This window comes from Pinus tabuliformis, chromosome 1_2 (genome assembly GCF_031772625.1).
Source record: "Pinus tabuliformis cultivar Carrire ecotype Pingquan chromosome 1_2, CPIR1, whole genome shotgun sequence".
NCBI classification, from domain to species: domain Eukaryota; kingdom Viridiplantae; phylum Streptophyta; class Pinopsida; order Pinales; family Pinaceae; genus Pinus; species Pinus tabuliformis.
In genome coordinates, this window is record NC_142298.1 from 879,726,321 (window position 1) to 879,748,057 (window position 21,737).

Here is a 21,737-nt window from a genome sequence, read left to right on the forward strand (position 1 = left end):
TCGAGTCACTCCGTTTGTATGCTTTGGATCTTTACTTTTAGGCTAGTGAACAAATAATTCATTGGGTGAAGCACCTCCCTGCATTGAATGACTGCCTATCAAACTTCTTTGACCAACTTTTCCATAGTTGGCTCATCATATGCTAAGATGATTGTTCGTTGCGTCTACTGCATACTCTTGAGTGAGCCTTCCATGGTTTGTGAGAGATGCCCTACTTCTTCCTCCCATCGATGAATTCATGCAATGATGATCTACATATTCTTCCATATCTCCTTGATTTATCCTTGCAGGGATCTCCCCTCTTTTAACCAAGTGAACTGTTGCACAGGGGCTAAGTTGCTCGTCATTGCCTTTATCTCATCATACTGCAACTTATTACCTTGAATGGTGACTTTGATCTTCTTCACCTATGGGTCCTCCTGCAATGAGACCCACAGTTTGAGAGTCTCTTCAAATAAATGGAAACACTCCTTGACTACAACATTGAGCTTTTCCCTATCTGTTCTGATGGTAGCCTCGTATCACTCTCTGACATCCTGTGGTGTGGTGGGTTGTAGCGTCAATTGAAGCTCAGTAATATGGAGCTGGAGCTCGAAGCAAACTTTATCCACCTACACCTTTGATTCTCTAAACGTAACTACCAGCTACTACACTTTTTCTTTAGAAGTGGCCTCTAACTAAATTTGGAGCTTTAGGAGCTCACTGCATACTCTAGAAGTGGCCTGCTCTAGTTGGGACCTTATTGCAATTGCCTCATCACGATCCTGAAGAGCTTTGCGATTTTCATCGTACATCTGTTGACTGGTGATCTATGCATCCTTCATCACCATGAGAGCCCGTTTCTCTCGCACATTAAGCTCATCTACTTCACCTTGGTGTAGCTCATACAATGTGGACAGGGGAAGTGCTGCGAGGTTTATACATACATCTTTGGGAAGCTGGGCACTCTCCCATTCTACGGCATCGTTCAAATGTAAAGATCCATCAAGTAGGGGTACAATAAGGAACTCTAAGGAGAGGACTGAATGCACACTACCCAATGTCATTGGCTTCGTGCTCACTTGAGACTAGCTCGCTTGAAGCTAGCTCGCCTGAACCTGCAACTCTGTGAGGCCTGGTTGGAACTTTGTCAAAACATACTAATATTGATCTTCAATATCGCCCCAAATTTCTTCTGTCACATTCCTAACTGTATCTCCAATTTCATCAAGGTCCCCCTCAGTGAAGACCATGGCCTTCGCACCAGCAGACTTATTAGACCTGTGCTTCTTTCGTGTGCCTCCCGCACATGAATTTTGTCACTATTTAAGAATAAATGGAGAATCAACGTTCTCCGGGTGTACAAAGGGTTCTTCAGTACCTTGATCCGGTTCTTTGATATGTTTCTCTTTGTCATGCTCACCCTCTAATTCTTACATGATATTTTTATCTATGTTGATGGTTACCTTCTTCTTTTACTTTACTGATGCTTGTTGCGTCTTCTACACTAGTCACTCTAATATCTTTGAAAATATCTATTGGAAGGAGCTAGTCAGTCGGCCACTAAAGGACTAACGATGTGATATCGTATTTGGCAACAAAAAATGATAACATCATCAATTTCTTCATCAAGTTGCACCTCACACAAATGTATACATGATGGAAATCGACCTTAAAATATGCAATGCGTCGATATTATTTGAACATAGTGGGTGACAACCATGGTTTTTGGTTAATCACCATACACAATTCTGTTTCAAATAGTACTTAGAACATCTTGTTTCTAGTGACATGGGACAGGTCCTTCATTGCCCATAACAAGGAAAATTTGGCAGCCTCGGACAACTCTGGATCTATCATTGGGAACTAGGAATCCTCTAGCATCCTCCAAGTTAGAAATGCAATCAATAATATTAGCCACGTGTAGTGCAATGCATTCCTTCTTCCTATGCTTTGTGACAATCATCCAAGAATTCTTGTGAGAGGTACTTTTTCCAATTGAATTGGACCGCATGGATGCACTGTGCAACCAAGGATACCATTGGTGCTAGTACTTCATTGGCACAACATTTTCTCGTGATTTTTCCTACCAAGACCTCTGTAGCAAACCATGCAGATTCATCTGGGATAGAACTAAAGGCACATCCCCACAACATCTTCACCAACCCAAAGTCACTTTTCATTTCGTCCACAAGTTTTTCTCCTGTGAATTACCCACAAAAGAACTTGCAGAGTTAGCACCCATATATGGCAATGATTTGATTTTGTGGATCAACGTATCATCAATTGGGATGGACCCTCCTAGCGAGAGGCACCCGTCATGAACCAACATCAACAACTGGCGCACACAAATGGTATTAATAATACTATGGCTAAAATGTGGGACATACAACATATTAAGCAACCTTGCATGCTCAATACCTGCTGCACACTTCATTAGTTCAAGCCTTGTAACAACCGTCTCCTCATAGTAGATTGTTTTCAAGTATTTACTAGGTTCTGATTATGGAAATTTCTCATGATCGCCCAAATCCCAGTCCTCTATCTTCAGAAATGGTACTTGGACCAACAAGTCGCCCTCAATAGGTACTTCCCTTAGAAGCAATGGCGTGAATACCTTGAATTTCAAAGAGTCAGTGTCCTTAGTTATTTTGGCAGTTGGTTTTCATTAGGGTATATATGATGGTAGCCGAGAAATTGACTCCCAGGGAAAATTTTAAGAAACCCCCCAAATTTTTATTTATAATAAATGGGTGAATCTACATGGTATATAGAAAAATTTATAGGCTATTTTTTCATTGATATAATATACATATATAATTTCTTGGGCAATGTTTCACTGAATTATAAAATTTTGTTAAATCTTGGCGAATTTTTCACTAGGTTATATGGTATTGCAAATTGTTGGCTAATCTTCTAAAAAAATAGAAAACATTGTAAAATATTGGTGATTCCTTGATAATGTATAAATATATATATAATAATAAGAAAAATATTTAGTTAAATTATAATATACTAATTTTCCATGTTTTAGGAAAGAAAAATCATGAGTATTGTTGCTCTAGGTTCTTGTTATACAATATTGAAAATATTTTTGCATGTTTTTATCATGTTTTACCACAAAGGTCTTATCACATCTCAAGGGGAAATTAGTTGGAAAGGCACCCTAAAAGGCGTGTGATCTTAAACTAAAGAATTTTTTACTCTAACTTGTTCTTGATGCATCTAGATAACTCGAACATATTTAATGTAATTCATATTATACAAGATTCACGTGAAAATAAGGTCGATGAATAGCTATATCAAACTCATGAATATTTACGTCAAATTATTTTATTTTCTCATACATCGCTTTTCTAAAAGGTATATACTTTTCCGATTCCTCGAGTTCAAATAAACCAACAACATTCAAATATGGTGCTTCCTCATCATATGTAGGTTTTTCACCTAATTTTTGGATCATATTTATTGTAGTATTTGTTGCAATTTATTCTATAGTTGACAACTCTAATAATGTTAAATTGGTAAACAATTATTTGAAAATGCACAAAATGAAAAGTGAAAATGAATGGAAGATAAATATGTATTGAAACTTAATTTCCTACACGGTGAAAAAAGAAAGAAGGTGATAACACAAACTCATTAAAAGACTATAGTTGGTGAGTTAAAAAAATAAAACAAAAATATAAATAATAGTCTTTTCATGTTCATTACTTCGAAAAATATGTCACAAAACAATCATCATCAAGCGATTTTTCACTTCAAGAAGGGTAGTACACTAAACAATCTATCGTTTTCAACTAATAATATGTGATGTTTTTTTTGTATTGGAATCAAAGTATAATTGCATTAGATGAATGTGAGTATCATCATTAATGAAATATTAGTCTCTCTACATATTTTGAAAACCTTCCTAAGATTAAGTAAATCCTTTTCAAAAGTGTCACCCCCCACCGTAAAATCATCCATATAAACCTCTATGCAATCATATAAAATATCATATAAGATACCAAGTATCATATTTCTATCTGCATATTCCCAATAAAATGTTTCTGAAAAATATTTCAATATCTGAGTTAATTGATTTTCTTGTTTATCAGTTAGCGCATATTGATAATTAATGATTTTCTGGGAAAGATCTCAATTACCTTGCTCCCAACTTCATTCGTCGATTATGTAGGAAATAATGATAGGAGGGATGAATCTAATCTAGATGCCATACTATGGTCTTGGAAGCTATGCTTAGCAATGCCATCTATCTCATGACTTGACTTCCCCTCTAAGTGTTGGAAAAAGGCAAGGTTTTAAATACAACAATTAATTAAATTATCCCCAGTGTTTTCTTTAAGGCCCATAGCTTGGGCTATTGTCAAAACTAGTTGAATAATTTTTGAATTAAGTTCTTCCTCAACCCAATGAATCTTTTCTAATTTAAAGAAGGGTTTAATAGGGGGATATAGATTGATGTGCGTAATTTCAGCCTCATGCGTGATGGTCATGTTCCCTGACCTATACCAAATGAAGGCATTCATTGTGGCCAACCAAGTTCTCCTCAAGATCAAAGGGTGGCTCGCTAAATTAGTCCCAGGTTGAAGAACATAAAAATATGCAGGATAGTCCTAGGAATCTTCCAATACACTATCTATCCTGACCTTAGATCTATCTGCTATTTCTAACATAGTAGGGGTAGGAGGAAAATCAAAGGATACTATATGAGACAATGTTTCCATTGTCATTATATTAATGGTTGCACCTAAATCAATTAAATTACTTATTATTGGATATCCATTGATGAAGGTGGTAACCACAATAATTCTAAGGTTTTCATATTTTTTGGTGGCAAATCCATCCGCTAGACATAAGGCTTTTAATTTTCCCACCTACTTGAATAGTGGAGGGTTCTTTCTTTTGTCTCCCCAGATTTTTGATACATAGTTCCCTAACTATTTTAGCATAGATTGAGATATCCCTGATCACTTGTAGTAAAGGAATCTTGATGCCTAAATTTATTAACTTGGATAAAAGATCAAATTTAGGCTATTTTGTCATTTCTTCTACCTTGAACCTCTCACGAAAAGGACGCCAGATAGTTTGAGATGAGGAAGGTTCTTGTGATCTTAAAATGTTTTGTTATTTTGTTTCTTCTACATTTTCTATTTCAAGTGTATACACAGTTTCTTCCTCTATAATCTCTTCCATCTTTTCTGGTTGGGTCACCACTTTTCCTAACCTTAGTTTAATTTCCTGTAGAAATGTAGAAAACTCCTGCAGCAAAGTTACAGAAATTTCTTGCAAAGGCTGAGGTGAAATGTAATAGGTAGGATAAATGGGATAAATGGCTATTCTAATATAGTGAGTAGGTTGGATGGCTTTATTGCTGAGATTGGATACTAGCTGGGCAGGAAGTTTTTTTTGTACCATTTCTTGTAAATAAATGTTTTGAGGGGAATAATTTGGTGCGACAGGGTAAGGGAAATGGTTGTGTCAAGGACAGGGCTGCCAAGGCATTGGAATGTTCCATATCTGATTCTGGTCATAAGTAATTTGATAATTTTGTTGTAACATACTTGTAGGACATGTTTGCTATGACCTTTGAGGTGCCATTTCAAATTCTGAATGAGCAGCAACAGAGAATTTTCTTGAAAAAGAAGCTACTATGGGAATATTAATTCGCTTAGGATCAACTATGAAATGTTGTTCAGAGGTATAACCCATTGTTGGATTCCTCTGTCTCCTTTACCTTGTTCTTTATGTATTTTCTCTTCCTTACCAATTTATTATTGGACGAAGTGGTGCTCGGACCAACACTAAAAATACTTGAAAATATTGGACCCTATAAATATATTATGCAGAAAATTTAAAAACTTCTACTTACCAAATGATCAGGACATGGATTTGGTGAAATTCTAATCTCTACAGGTGCATAGGCCTTACCACTTTGACTCCCCCAGTCCTGCAATACTTAAACAAAAGAAATAACACTAAACAACTTATAGTATCATCCCTTAGACCTCACCAACAATGACACCAAAATGTTTGGCAAAATTATAGACTTATAATTTGACAGACATAAATTATTGACTAGGGGTAGGTAAGCTTATGAGATGCTACACAAAATATATGAAGACTAATATTCTAAGTGTTATTCTAAATAAAATCACACATGCACAGCTTCAAGAAATATTTTCCTCGTCAACCCTTAGCAACAAAGGCTATGGAGTAGATAATTCATCTCTGTTGGACACATAATCCTCTAAGGGTTGGTGTGGAAGCTGAACAACCAAGGGAGTCCAAGGGACCACTTGGAATATGAAACCAAGGGTAACTCCTATGTATTATAAATATGTAGCATTGTTAATAAGATATGCAATTCATTGATTTATCATTCAGATTCTCTTCACATTCCATGTATGTCTGACATGGTATCAAAGCATAGGTTAGGCTTGGGCATTTTCAGAGATTATCAGCACTACATTCTTTCTAGAATTTGTCTTCCATCTCCTTATTTATACAAATATTCTAATGCTTCTCTGCTACACATGGGCACTTCTGCTCTTTGACGGCTTGGCACTGACTCGTTCTTGGAATTGTCAGTCAACCTTCCACTAGACTTGTTATTACCCAATTGATGTACTTATCTCCTCCATACTTCTTATTTATAGGGTCAATATATGAAACAGGTAACACCCAAACAACACCCAGCAAACCCTTCATTTTTTCAAAGAGTTCCTCTTGTTATCACAAAATCACTACTGAGGGCTGCAACCAAGCAAGATTTCATGTAACTATTTCAACCTAACTTTAGACCAAAGATTAGCCTCTTTGATCAGAGAGGGCTCTCTCACAAAGTCTTGATAAAATCCTTCACTACAATAGATGGCTAACTCTTTATTCATTCATGAAAGCAAAGCTGGTTGGAAACATATCAAACTGGTTCTCATTGGGCAATGGAGTCTAATATATTAAGTAAACAAGGAAAACATAGTCATCTCATGGAAGTCAAGGCTCTTTGCATTACATGTCAAACATACTCCATCAAAACATAGCTTGCCAAACACACAGGAAGTCAGAGCATAAGATTATGAATTCTGAGTGATTGTGTTACAACAAGGCTATAAAAGAACATAAAGTATAAAACACCATCATTATATTTGAACATAACAATCCATCGAGAATCTTGAGTAGAGAACAACACTGTTTTACTATTACTGTCAAAAAAAGTCTTACAATGGCCCAAAACAACTCTGTTTTTCTATAAAATGTCCAACCTTTTTTACATATGAGTCATTTCTATATATAGCCAATCAAAACATTACTACCTGAGACTCCTCAACAAGCATGAAGGGAGCTCGGAATTCTAACATTAATTACCTTATCTCTATCATAAACAAACTAATTAATTACAAGAGATATCGTGCTACGAAAACAGAGGACTCCATTACATTGTCACTTCAAGTCTATCTCCTCGTGTACCTTGCTGCATCCTTGAAACTTGACACCTGTAGCACTTCAATAATAGCCAAACCAAACTGAAAACACATTCACTGGATGAGCAGCTTCGGATGCCTGATGTGTAGGTGATTCATCAACCAATAAGAATATGTACCCTATGTTCACGGTTTCTGCCTCCCATTAGTGTTCATGCATTTAAGATCATGTTTCAAGCCATTTAATCCTCTGATAGTCCTGTATCATTGAAGAAAACTTATGATCTGGCCATCTCATAATTGAACAGGTGTACCACTCAACACCTCAGCAGCCCTACCAGAACCCTAAAAATTCGGACATAAAGTGAAAACTTTCAACAAAAGACAAAATTTCACCTTTTCTTCGAATACTTACACCTGGCACCTTTTTTAAACATCTGACTGACTTTCCATAGTCTCCATGCTGGCCTTAAGTCATCCCTTTAAATATTTGCTGACCTCAGCATTCAAACTCAAGTTTTCAACATAAACAGTCATCTACAGCAGTTTCGTAGCGCGCTACGAAACTGCTGTAGGTCATCAAAACTAAGCATATGAACCTTAAAGCAACAATAACTTAACTCTGTGATTTCTTCAGCCATTCTACACAGGTGTAAGGACATCAAAAAGTATCAAAAAGTTTTAAATGATGACAGCCAAAATATACCAAAATTTGGAAAGCAAATTTCTCCTTGGATCATTTAGCTAGTTTGCCTAGCTCCCCTTTCAAGCTGCTGACTTCTTCCTTTAACATCTTATTTTCTGCTCTTAAACTTGTATTCATTTGTTTCATGATTTTTGCCTGCTTCAGAGCTGGCACTGTCCACACATATGCATCAGATACTGAGTCAGCTTGGCTAATCAAACTTGTTCTGCCTTTCATTACAGCCTTTTTATAACTTGTATATCTCACTGCCTTTTCCTTAAAAACATTTTCAATCTGAGGTATTCTTTCCCTTGTTGCTCCAGCTTGCTTCTTAATAGCAATAACATTTCCACTTTGACTGATAATAACCTTATTATCCTTGCTCTTGCTTTTGGCTGCCTGAACTATTTCAGAGAAAACTTCAAGTGCCTCTGTCCTAGGCATTTCTAAAGGTGCTTTCTCTTTCTGAGCTTTCTCCACTTCTTTAATTTGCCTTCTTGTCACTGGTCTGCGTGGTTTAAAGGCATATTCTTCACTTGGCTCTTCAAACTTTAACCTTTTAGAAGCCCTTGATTTTTTAGAACTTTCAGGTGAGGACTGAGTTAGATCAATATGCATTGGTGGCACCAATTGATCTTGCTCAAGTTCTAGTGGTTCAATTTGAATTGGATGATCTTGCTCTAGTTCAATGGCTTCAAGTAAGTCATTTAAACTACCCTTTGAAATAGGACTTTCTTCCACAGGGACTGACTTTCCTTTCTCTTTGCTTAGTTGGCCTCTAGTTCTCACCCTTGAAACCCTTTCAACTTCACTAGATTTAGTTTCATCTTTCTTTTTGTGAGTCTTCTGCTTTGATGACTGAGGTGTTCCCTTAGGTGATGATTTAGGGGTTTCCTTTTCAGATACTCTAGATCACTTAGGAGTTTTATCTACTGATGCTTCAAGTGTTTCTTTAGCTACTGGCTTAGGAGTTTTCTTCATTGATGTTTCAGGTGTCTCTTTAGCTGCCACAGACCTTTCTGATTTCTTTGCTTTAGTTTTAGGCTTCTTATGGTCTGTCACTTCTCTTCTAAGTTCAGCCAAAGTAGGTTCCTCATTCCTTTCTTCTCTTTCTCTCACAGGTAATGGAGTGAGGCCTGTTTTGCTTGGGAAACCGGCCATAAACACAAATGAATCCCAATCTTTACCAATTTTTTGTAAACTATCCAACACCAGCAATTTTACTAGACCATGATGAAAAAGGGATGTTTCATAAGCATCTTTCTTTAACTGAATCTTATCACACATTTTTCTAATACTCCTGAACAAATAGAAAGGTATGTCTATCGAAACCTTACCTGTGAAGTGTAACAGAAGTTTGAAGTGGTAGGAGTAAACTTTATTGTACCTACCCTCACATGTCAGGTACTTCTGGATACATGTCAATAGCGTAGCATAATTCTCTTTTAGATAACTCCTTGGGACTGCTTTGGTGAGATCTTCATCTACATAAGGTGCCTTCAAAAACTCTTTGCAGGGACCCATGTCGAATTTGAAGTTTTTGAACCATTCTTGGCCACTCCTCGGAATTTCTGTGACAGTGGAAATAACTTCAGGAGACACCGGAAACTCCAACATTGCCACCTTCGAATTCAGTCCAGTGAAGTTTAATGCGAAAGCCTTGGTCACTTCTGCATGTCCTCCCTTCAATTTTTCGCAAAACCGCCAGCAACCAGCACTTCGAAAGGCCTTTGCTACCTCTTCATTCCTGAGATTAACATCTAACCCCTCCGGCTCTGTCCTCACACATTTACCAGATCGGTGTTCCTTTCTTTCCATGCTGCTTTGAATATTTTTACACAAGAAACTAATGGTGGCTTGTAGCATGAAAACAAACTTCGGCTTTGGAGAGCAGGCTCGCTTGCAATAGTCCGTTTAAATAAGAACTTGGGCTTTTCATATAGCAAACACGTTCACATAATATGAAGAACCCATTATGAAATGACCATCTCTTATAACATCCCCTAAACTAACACACAATTACATGACTTCGGACCTTATGGCGAAATAATGGCTTATCATGACATGGAGAGGGTGTGAAAAGACAATCATGAACGGACTTATGACTCACTACTCTCGGATTTGACATTCAGAGAAACAGCGCTGCAAAAAACCATGAAACCCCGATTTCGTAGCGCGGGCAGTTCAAATTTAACAGGATGCGCTAAGAAATCGCTGACAAACAGAGCGCTGCGAAAACACGAAATCATCATTTCGCAGCTAAACTGACCAATCAACCCTGCGCTGCGAAACTGCGCAAGTACCAATGACATGACATGCTTTAACTAACAATGATGGAGGGTGTCTAATGATTTTTCCTTTACACGAATTCACATCAATAGCTCTTGAATTTCAAATTTCAAATTGACACATACTAATAAACCTATTCACAAGACTTCAAGACTTTATATAAAACTTATGGACAACCTTATATACATGCACTATAGTTTCAAGTGATAACACCTCTAATACCTGGGCCTGAAACCCCATATAGGTTGTTGTAGACAAAGCATAGATCGTTTTTTAGATTCCTCTTCACTTCTGACCACCTTCACTAGGGTTTTTATAAAAGTATCAATATTTTCCTCATGGGTGGGTTGAGGACCAGGAAATTGCATCGTAATAAGCCAGTGCTCATAGTCACAGCCTTCAAAAATAATAGTAGTGTCTCCTCACTTTTTGTCTGAGTCTACAAGGAAGCGAACTGGTCCATAAGTTGAAACTCTCCGACGTCCTATAAAACTTTGTGATAGTGGTGACGGCAAACTGAAACTAGTTAAGTGGCCTTCAATGGAGAAGGCTACTAGTACCAAGCAGGAAGAAGCTTGAGCCCTGTTGATGTTGTAGTGGTTCTTCAACAATGTGGTTATCCCCATGATTATTGTGAATCGTTGATTGTGTTGCTGCATATAGTTTCAATTCCTTATATACTTTGTCCAAAGCTATCCTGAGTTATTGTCTTTATGTCTATCTATGCATATAAATAACCGAAGATGGACCAAGTTTCTTCTACTTGGTGCATAGAGTTTCTAATTATCCTCTTGTCAGCTCCACATAATCTCGATGCACAGGAGGGTTGAAAGGAGTCGACTTTGGTGTTGTCATGGGTTGAACTGTAAAGGGCTGATGTACAACAAGCGTAAGCCATCAGTAGTCATAATCCACCAAGGTTTGTGCCCACACAAGGCACGAAGGGAGTAACCCACACTGGCGCCTGTACTAGTGCTTAACACACCATTGATTCTCACCATCACCTTACTCCTACTCTTGGAAAGGAATAAATTCCCGTGAGAAAAGGTATTATAATGAGAGAGAAGGATAGCAGAGTGGGGATGCTTAGTATTCTATTCATTTGATTGTTGTCCTCATTGTGCAAGCTATCATTTTCTATCGTTAAAATTTTCTTCCAAAGAAACAAAAAGTAACATAGATAGATGTGAAGGAAGAAATGGAGGAGGAATGTCACTGAATACAGTGTCACTTAAGCTGCAGATGAAGGAATTCAAGAAGGAACTTGAAGAGTCTCGATCGTCATCTTGGTATGCGTTGGTATGTCAAATTAATTGAAAAACATTGATTGAAGCTTAGAATCTGTGCTTAGGTGTTGAATTGGCTTTGAAAAGTGCAATTATGTATATGATGAAGACCGCGAGTTCAGTGATATGTTAGTTTGCACATTTGTTTGTACGTTGTATTGGTTGCCCAAATATCCAATGTTTTTTTTTGGATTATACTTGTTGATTCACTTATGTGTTAAAGAAATTTGTTGAGCTCATACTCTCTATATGATGGTTCTACCGAAATGCAAATGAGTGAAAAAAGTTATTCTTCCTATGGCCATGGGAGACCTACAAGATGTTAAATTTGATTTTTTACTACATAAATTATTTCCATGTTGCGATTTTTTGTGCGGATCCCTTCTGCGGAACTGATTTGGTGTCAAAACCCTAAGCAGTGATATAAAGGAAACTCAACACACTCATTTGAAGGCAACTCAACTTGGCATTCAGCATCGGCATGGCTGCACAAATTCTCAAGAGTCTTCAAGAGACCGTGTGCTCTGGTCTCTTTGTGAAGAGTATGTTGTTTATCGTGATCCAACAAGATGCCTAGTTATTTACAGTGACCCATAACAAACTAACTGCTCTATATTTTTTACTTGTGTTTTTCACTAGTCTTTACATTCAAATTTTCAGATTCTCAGAACCTAGTTTGAGTCTTCTTCTCTGTGTTAAGGCTATGGTTTGAGCATGCTACTATACCTTTCGTATTCAATGGTCAAAAGGGACATGTGGTTCAACAATTATTCACCAACATTGAAAGGATATTGGCCAACATTGTTTCTTTTCAAGAGCTCTTTTCCAATAATAATCAATTGCGACCATATGTCATATTACAGGGTCTTTTAAGCACCAAAGCCTTCTCTTCATATACTCTTCCCACTAAAATATTTGTAACTTTTATTGCAATTTGTCTTGAAGAAGTGGAGTGCAAGATAAATTGCATCTATTATGGAGAGATATTTTTTTTGCTATTATTCAGTCTGAAAAGGATAAAAGATCATTGCTCCTAATATTTAGATTCAACACGACACTTACATTTGGTGTTGACATTGTTGGCCCTGGTGTAATATTCTAATACATCTTCCTTTAGTAAAGGGGGTACTCTTTTATTTTATTTTGAGATAACATTCAGATCTAGGAATTTAAACTGTTGGAAAATGGCCAATGTTGATGAAGTGTTAGAGTTCCTGAAAACTCTAGTACATTCCATTGATCATGATACCATGAAATAAAAATGATCACTCTTTGTGATATTCAAACATGTCTCCAAAATATATATGACAAGATAGAGTTTTTGCAGCTTGAATCCTAGCTACAGTAAGAGGAGTTACAAAAGTATGGTCATGATTCTGAACTTGTCTTTGTTTAGGAGAACTCTTTGTTTGAGACACACTCCCATCAGCAACCAGAAATTAATTAGATCACTGAGCCCCTCTCAGGGGCAGTTGTACATGAAGATGCAAAAATTCAGCCTGCACTTCCCAAGTCGGTCATCAAGGCTTGGGAAGAGCTTTTCCATAAGAAGCGCAAAATAGGTCTTGGATATGATAAGGAGGTTTCCTTTGATTTTCCATATTACTCAAAGCCCATCCAGTTTCAAAGTACTATATTTCTTCATGAAAGTTCACCTTTAGTTGTTTCAGATTCTGTTTCTTTTCCACAACAACAACAACAGAATTTTAAAGACCAACATTGTGACAGAGTTGGCCATGTGAAATATCACTGTTTTGATCTTCATCCATGTAAGCACTGTCACAAAACCACTCATTCTTCAAACGTATGCTTCAAAAACAAGCCTACTACAAGAACAAAGATTCATCTTGGATGGATCGCTTCTTGGAAATGGACTTCAACAACCAAGAAGATATTTCAGTCATATGTCATAACTTTTTCTAGAGTATTGAACAGTGTTGCAATTGATTTTTCTCCATCATCTCACCTTGTATCTGTTACGGGGGGAAATGACGGTCATCTACAAGCTTCAAAGCCACATCAAGCTAGCCTGAGCCACAACCTACCATACCAGATTCATAGTTGTAGTCAGAGACAAAGATGCCCCTGATCATGCCTTTAGTTGGTGATTCATCTTCAAAGAATTGAGGACACTTCCTCTAGCAGAAGACTTCAGCTTCTTTCTAGTTTTGGGAGAGTTCTAGGAATTGCATTAAGCATTCCAAATTTGGTGGTAATCCTTAAACCATCATAGGTTGAGACCTCCCTTTTCAGGTTGAGGTTCTCCCTTTTATGCTGGGCGAGACCTCCCTTTTGAGGTTGAGGTTCTCCCTTTTATGCCTGGTGAGACCTCCCTTTCATGGTTGAAGGTTTCCCTCTTCAAAACATCAGCAACACTTCCTCTAGAAGAAGACCTCAACTTCTTGCCAGACCTGGAAGAGTTTTGGGAACTGTATTAAGCATTCAAATGTTGGTGGTCATCTTTAAAACAACCTTCCTTGGTATGAACATTTCAGAGAGAAAATTCAGCCTAGTGCTGGCATGAATTTTTGCACATTTTTTATTACAACACCCTTCTTGGACTCATATATAACCCTTCGGATTAGAGGGGGGGGGATGTTGGACACCTAATGCTCTAAGGGTGGTGTGGAAGTTGAACAACCAAAGGGAGTCCAAGAGACCACTTGTAATATGAAACCAAGGGTTACTCCTATGTATTATAAATATGTACCATTGTGAATAAGATATGCAATTCATTGATTTATCATTCATATTCTATTCACATTCCATGTATGTCTGTACAACACCTATAATTGCGTATGTAGATGAATAAAAGATATCAAACCAAACAAAAACAATCAACTCAACTCACCCATTGCATAACATAAATGAAATCCTATTCAACAATTCCAAATCATTGATCAAATAAGCTCACATTTAACCATCATTCACAAGATGCTACAAATTAGAAAAGTGAACTGCAAAATGCATACTAATTATGGTAATGCATGACAAAAATAAATGGAAATAAAACAAATTTGTAGCTACAGGAGTTGTGAGTAAAGGGGCTCTCCCTTACTTAGAACCCCTTCAACTATGAAAGGAGTTACTCAGTGAAATTCAGTAGAAGATAAAGTATTATATTAATCTGGAAAATATATAGTGATACATGGTATGATATATTCGATATGTCCTTGTTCACTCTAGATCCTCTCTATCCCCCCCTAATAAACATAAAGGTATTTTATACAAATACATGGGCATAATCTTCCTCAAATTAGAAAATCTAACATCCTACAACTGTTGGCTAACAATATATGACAAAGATAGCATAAATTAGTAGGATGAGTTCGATCCATGACTGAATGCATGGATCAAACAAATTTCGTGAAGCTACTGGAACTACTTCTTAATACGACCATCTGAAAAAGGAATGAAGGTTTGGAAGGTTTCAATGGTAGTTTTGAGGTGACCAATAGGACAAAATCCATATTAGTGATTTTCTCAACAAAACCCATGTCTTAATTCTCCTCGAGGTTGGTCGGAACATGTTCAACCATGGATATCATTGCAGGAAATCGCGCAGTAAGTGTAGGATTCTCTGAACCACTTCGGAAAAAGGTTGATCTACATAAGATTTGGTGAGCTCCTTTGACATTGTAGGTGATTTGATTAGTTAACGTTTTAACTTTGAAAATACTTAGGAATTAAAGTAAAATGATACATTTTAAAATAATCTTCATACCTTCAAGTTCACAACACCTTCGTGGTCAAAACACACAATATAATAAAAGAGGTTTTTTAAAGATATGAAGGGTTCAAAATAAGGTGGTTAAGACCTCATAAATATTATAAAAAATGAGAAAATTTGGGACTCAACAATCACCAATTGCAAAGATGTTTGATGTTATGCATTTTTCATCTATGATAGTTATAATAGTTATTGCGAGGTCCACTACCTCTTGCTTGTGGTTGTAGTGCCTACCTATTAGTCTATTTTTAATTCTTATATGCATACAATTATTTATATTAGTAATAAAATAGGCAACATTTTTAAAATATATATCGACACCAACATTACACTCCAAAAACCACTTCAATAGTTGAAATCTTGTAGAAAGAAACATTCGTCTCACTAGTTATGGCATGTGTCATCTTGGTTTTCCTGCATCCTGGTGGCCCATGCAATGGAATACCCTTGTTGGGATCAACTCCTAATGACAGATATATTTGTGGATAATACAAAGGATATATAACCTCCATGATTTGATTGATCACTGCATGCTTTCCACCTAAGTCCTTAAAACATTACTTGATTATCCACAACAACATGTAAGATTTTTTTTTTTGTTTTCTTTTGAAACATTGGTTTAGGTTTACGTTTCCTTCTTGTATCATCTAAGTTTTTATTTTTCTTTTCACTACAAAGATTGGTAGCATCTCCATTTTACTAGGAACAAACTTATTAACAACATTACACTCAATACTACCATCGAGCAATTTCGAGGTTGATCCATCAAACCCATCGTCCTTAGTGCTTTTGGTCTTAGAGAGTTCTAGAATAGGGTTTGGGTTAGCATTTGGATTAGGGCTACGAATAGGGCTTGCATTAATATTATAGGTTATTATCAGAACATAATTCATAAGATCTAATAAAGGTCTTGGATTTGACTCCCCTGGTCTGTCATTTTCATAAATGCTCTCCTCTCATTTTGAAGTCTCACTTCCCTGTCCATTTCTCTCACTAAGATATGCCACCTACTTTTACTGTAATTTTTACTCTGCGGGATCAATCCTCTTAGGGTTTCTTTTCTTATTTTTGGGGTTTCCGTGCCTAGTTCTCTCGCTGAGATACTCCACCTCCTTTTTCTTCTTTTGTTGTAACTTTTACTTCATAGCATCAATCCTCTTAGTGTTTCTTTTGTTATTTTTGGGGTTTCATGATTGTTGGCCATGTGTAATTAAAGGGTTTGACGTGCAACCCCATTTTTTCTGAAAAGATCCTCTATGGTGTTTGTACTCATGGTAATTTGTTCATAGATAGTTATGATATTGAATATTTTCTATTTTTTAAATATTTGGAATACCCTTATTAAATTGTGGTGTATATATTTCAGTAGAAGTTGCACTATTACTATTTATTGTTAATGATTCATAAATAAGAAGAAAATTATATAAATTTTTATTTTTCTATGCATTATATAAATAATAATAAGAATAAAAAAATAAAAAATAATCTATAACGATATTTTAATAGATAAATAATTAGCTTGGTCAAATGTTGGGTCTCATAAAAATTGAATAAACAAGTGTTTAATGAATTATAACCTTCATCCAATATATAAAATAGTTTAGTTACCCTGTCGTTTGTAAGTTTAGATTGCTAAAGTAACACAATTAAAATGACTAACATAAACGACTGATTCATATACTATAGTACCTTTTAAGTAGCCATATTTTTGTTCATAGAATAAATTAGTCATTCATGTTAGTCATTTTCAGTGATATTACTTATTATCTAGTTGTATATCTTAACCCGAGACTAAATTAGTCATTTTTAGTTGATAACTTAATATTGCTTGTTTTTGGTAGTATTTCACATGGAAAAGTTATAGTGACTAACTTTTTTATTCACCTAGTCACTAATTTCATCATTTTCTACTAGTGTATGTTTTTCATAGGAAAATAAGTGACCATATCTATGGCTTATTAGTAAGTTTCCAAACTTTCCTTTTACATTGTCCTATTTCTAAAAACATTTGGTTCATTTTGCCTCAAATTGAGTTTTTTTTTGGCCTCCGGAACTAGTTAATATCATTTCTGCATATTTTGATTGTGAGTATTTCCTAATAATATTGGGTTAAATGTTTTAGATCATTCCTCCCCACTTTATCTAGGATCATAATCAATTTAAGGTATTTCTATGGGAAAATTTTGTTTAAGGTAAAGATATTTTTTTATAATTGTTTAACTAGAAGCATAAAATTAGTATTGAATTTGAATAAATTTGGATTTAGTAGTATTAAATTTCTCTATAGTTCTTATTTGCAACCATATCTTATTTTCTCTCGTAAAAATTATGATTTTTGGGACATTAAGATGAGAAATAGACTATGAGTAGAAGATTTATGGGATATTGTGTATAAGGGATTTGGAGACCCCAAATCAAGCAACATATGAGGCCATGATTTAGGGTTAGAATGATCATCTAGTAAAAGATAAGATGGATGATCCCACAATATTATATCTCATTCTACAAGGCTTGGATTAGGTCATTCTTCTCAAAATTGTAGTGCAACCAAGTCAAAAAATCCTTTATATATTTTGGGGATAACATTTATGGAAAAGTGCGATGGAAGAATGGGGAAACACTAATGAGCATCAAGATAAGTCATGGATCATCACTATTGTTGATGAAGCAACTATTGTAATAGAAGAGGTAGAATAATTTGATATTGTAGAAATAATTGGGGAAGGTGTGGAAGAGCCTATTGAAGTAGAAGAGGATTAGAAAGATATGAGGAATACAATTGGCCTGGAAACTATAGAGAAGTCTATTGAATAAATTTTTGAAGATAAAAGAGACTATGTATAAGATGCAAAGCATAAACATGGTGAAAATATATATGTATATGTATATGTATATGTATATGTATATGTATATGTATATAAATATATGCATATGTATATGTATATATGTGTGTATATACATATACATATACATATATATATGAAGTCAAAGATGAAGATGAAATTGAAACTAACTTTGTATTAATAGAAAAATGTAAGTAGAATCTAGCCATGGATGTTATTGAAGACATGAATGTGCTACTGTGACGAATATTAAATTTAATTATGGTGTTGAATAAAATTTCTTGTAGAATGGATTGCATAGCCCAAGTATGATGAAGATGAAATTGGTTATGGAAAAGATGTTATAGTTATAGGAGGAAAACGAATAGGAAAAAAGGGGGGAACCAACAAATTTATTAAAGATGTTGTGGAAATGAAAGAAGAGAATAAATCAAATGAATATTCCATTAATCTTATAGACGTTGAATTATTCAATTATTAGTAGCTAAAGTAAAAGTACATGGGAAGAGGAACGAAATGAAGAAGATAAAGAAGATGAGGAAATATTGAAGAAGAACACATAGTAACAATGAAGAAAAATAAAAATAAAAAAGGATATAAAATATAAAGTTTGAGGAAGAAAGAAGAAGATAATTAAAGAGAATAGAGCTAAGGACAAGCTACATTATCATGTATATGTAAATAAAAACATGTTTGGAATTGATCTCAAGTGTTGTCGGCCTAGTTGAGACTTCTACCAATAGGCAATCATGTTATCAGTTTTGTATGTTCACAGAGGCTTTCTTAATTAGTTAGTATTAGAATCATTAAAAATCATAACTAGGGGGAAATGTTGGAATATTATAAGTACTCCCTCTATCCTCTAGAAGAGTTGGGCTACCTCTTTCTCTATAATTATAAAATATGTTTCTAGGAATACCTTATCTAGATATTTCTTTAAGATATTTTCAGACTAAATTTTTGTCTTATTTAATTATCCTTCATGAAACAATTAATGAATCAAATTTTATGAAATGAAACTCATTATGTGAGGTTTTTGCACGTTTATCTACTGTAGTAGTTCCTGGTTTCCTCCTCCAACCATCAATTATTAGACTTGCGGAAACAACTACAATTGTGGTAGAACCATTGTATCCATCAAGCATCTTATTACCTTCTTTAGCTAGTAATTGCAACAACAACAATGTTTTCCTCTACAATGATCTTACTACCACCTTAGTGGGTCCTTTCAATTAGACAACAATGACATCCTCTAATTTAATCCCACATAAGAAGTATGAATAGGTAGTTATACAAATATTTACTACCTCTTCATGTTGTAGATACACTTCCAACCCCTTAAACCATATAGAGTTTCTTGGCATAGGCATAGTTCTACCCAAGCCATACCCTTCATGTACAAGTTCATCAATCATATTTAGTTCCACAAATAATTTCCTCATGAGCTCCCAAAATAATGGGCATGACACTTCTTTTATAGTTCATCCCAATGTAACTTCCCCCAATATATTTGTCCCTTGGACTTCCATTTTTTCATGCACGGGTGAATTTGTGTTTGAAGGTGAAATTATATCTATTTAAGGTAAAAATAAAATAAAAGGTCTTCCCTTCTACCCATTTACCCAAGTTAGCTTTGGAAGCTATATTCACAACTATTTTCATATTTTCTAAGGTTCCTAGGAGTATATAATCAAGTTCAATGAGACAAGAACCCTTACATTGAGTGCATTTTCCTTTTCATTCACCTACGTCTCAAACTGTAATAATTTAGACCATCCAAAATACCAATTAACATAATTACAATGATCTCACCATAATATAAGTTAGTGAATCTAAAATAGAAATTATCATCATTATAATAATCACATCAAAATATGAAACCTATCAATGAAAATGCATCCTACACTTGTACATGTACATATTATCAATTATAATACGAAACCACTTAATGGAAAATTATCAGTCACATGTGCACATCATTAATCACAATATGCAATCCATCAATGAAAGAATGCCTAACATAAATATACATCATCATTGATAATATCAAATCATGAATGGCAATGTATCTAAGACATTAATATAACATTAATCATAATATGAAACTAAACAATAGAAAGGTATCAAACCCATGTACATACATATGATGAAATATCCTTCTAGCAAGGAATTCATATAAGCCACATCATGAAGGCGTATACAAGGGTGAATTATGTCATTGTGATGTCATAGTTCATATTGATATCCATGAAAGGTCATTGTTCTACCTGCCATTAAGAATATGCAACATTATCATCAAGATCCATATCATTGAAACATCAATATGTTTATTAGGAAATAAGTATATATATGTAATCCTAACTATACCATTATGGACTAATTCCTCTTACACAATCCTAATGATCAACCAATAGTTATGAGTATTTCCTAGTTATGATCAAGAATATTTAATGATAACATTAGGCCAATAGTCACCAATTCTTCTTATTTATTACCAAGAATATTGAATAATGTCATTAGGAAATGTTAGTATTAAATTTAATATTGTAAATCACATATGTGTTTACGTTCTAAAGCATTAATGCATGCAAACACCATCTTCTAATAGTAAGAATTCAAAAATCAACATATCTTCATATAAAAATCATTGTAGATAAAGATTACTTATCATCAACTATCAGAATATATATACATTCATTAGGTCATACATTTCATGTAAACTTTTAACCAAAAACTATTTTGAAAGAAATCAAACTAACAAAATAAAAAACTTCAAAGTCCCTTAATAAAGAATTCACATAAACCACATCATAATAGGCATCTATCCGTAATCACAATGGAATTTCTCTCCAACTAAACATCAAATTAAGCAAGCATAATACGAAAGTGAATCATGTCAATGTACTTTAATAAATCATATTAATCCTCATAAAAAATTGTCGAGCTAAAAGGCAATCATAAAAAAAATATACAATAATATCATCCATATCCATAAAATTGAAACATATGTTAACCAATAAATAAATACATGTAATTTTAAACATATCATTAAAAACTAAATCCGATAACCAATTATATTAAAGACCATAGTCATTATAAGAAATATTTAAAAATATCATTAAAATTAATTATGTTAGTTATAATATATAAAATCACATAAATATTTAAATATATTCAATTAGTAATACAAGAAGAAATGGTAAGTCCTGAACACCATTATTTAATAATCAAACATAAAACATTAACACATCTTCATATAAACATCATAATAAATAAACACATCTTCATATAAACATAATAATAAATAAATGAATACTACCTATATTAGGCCATTGATATCAAATCAAACATAAAACATTAACGTATCGTCGTATAATCATCATAATAAATAAAGGATTACTACATATATTAGGGCATACATCTGTGAGATATAATTTTTTTTTTTTTTTTTTTTTTTATAAAAAGTAATTTTGAAAGAGAAATCAAACTAATAATATA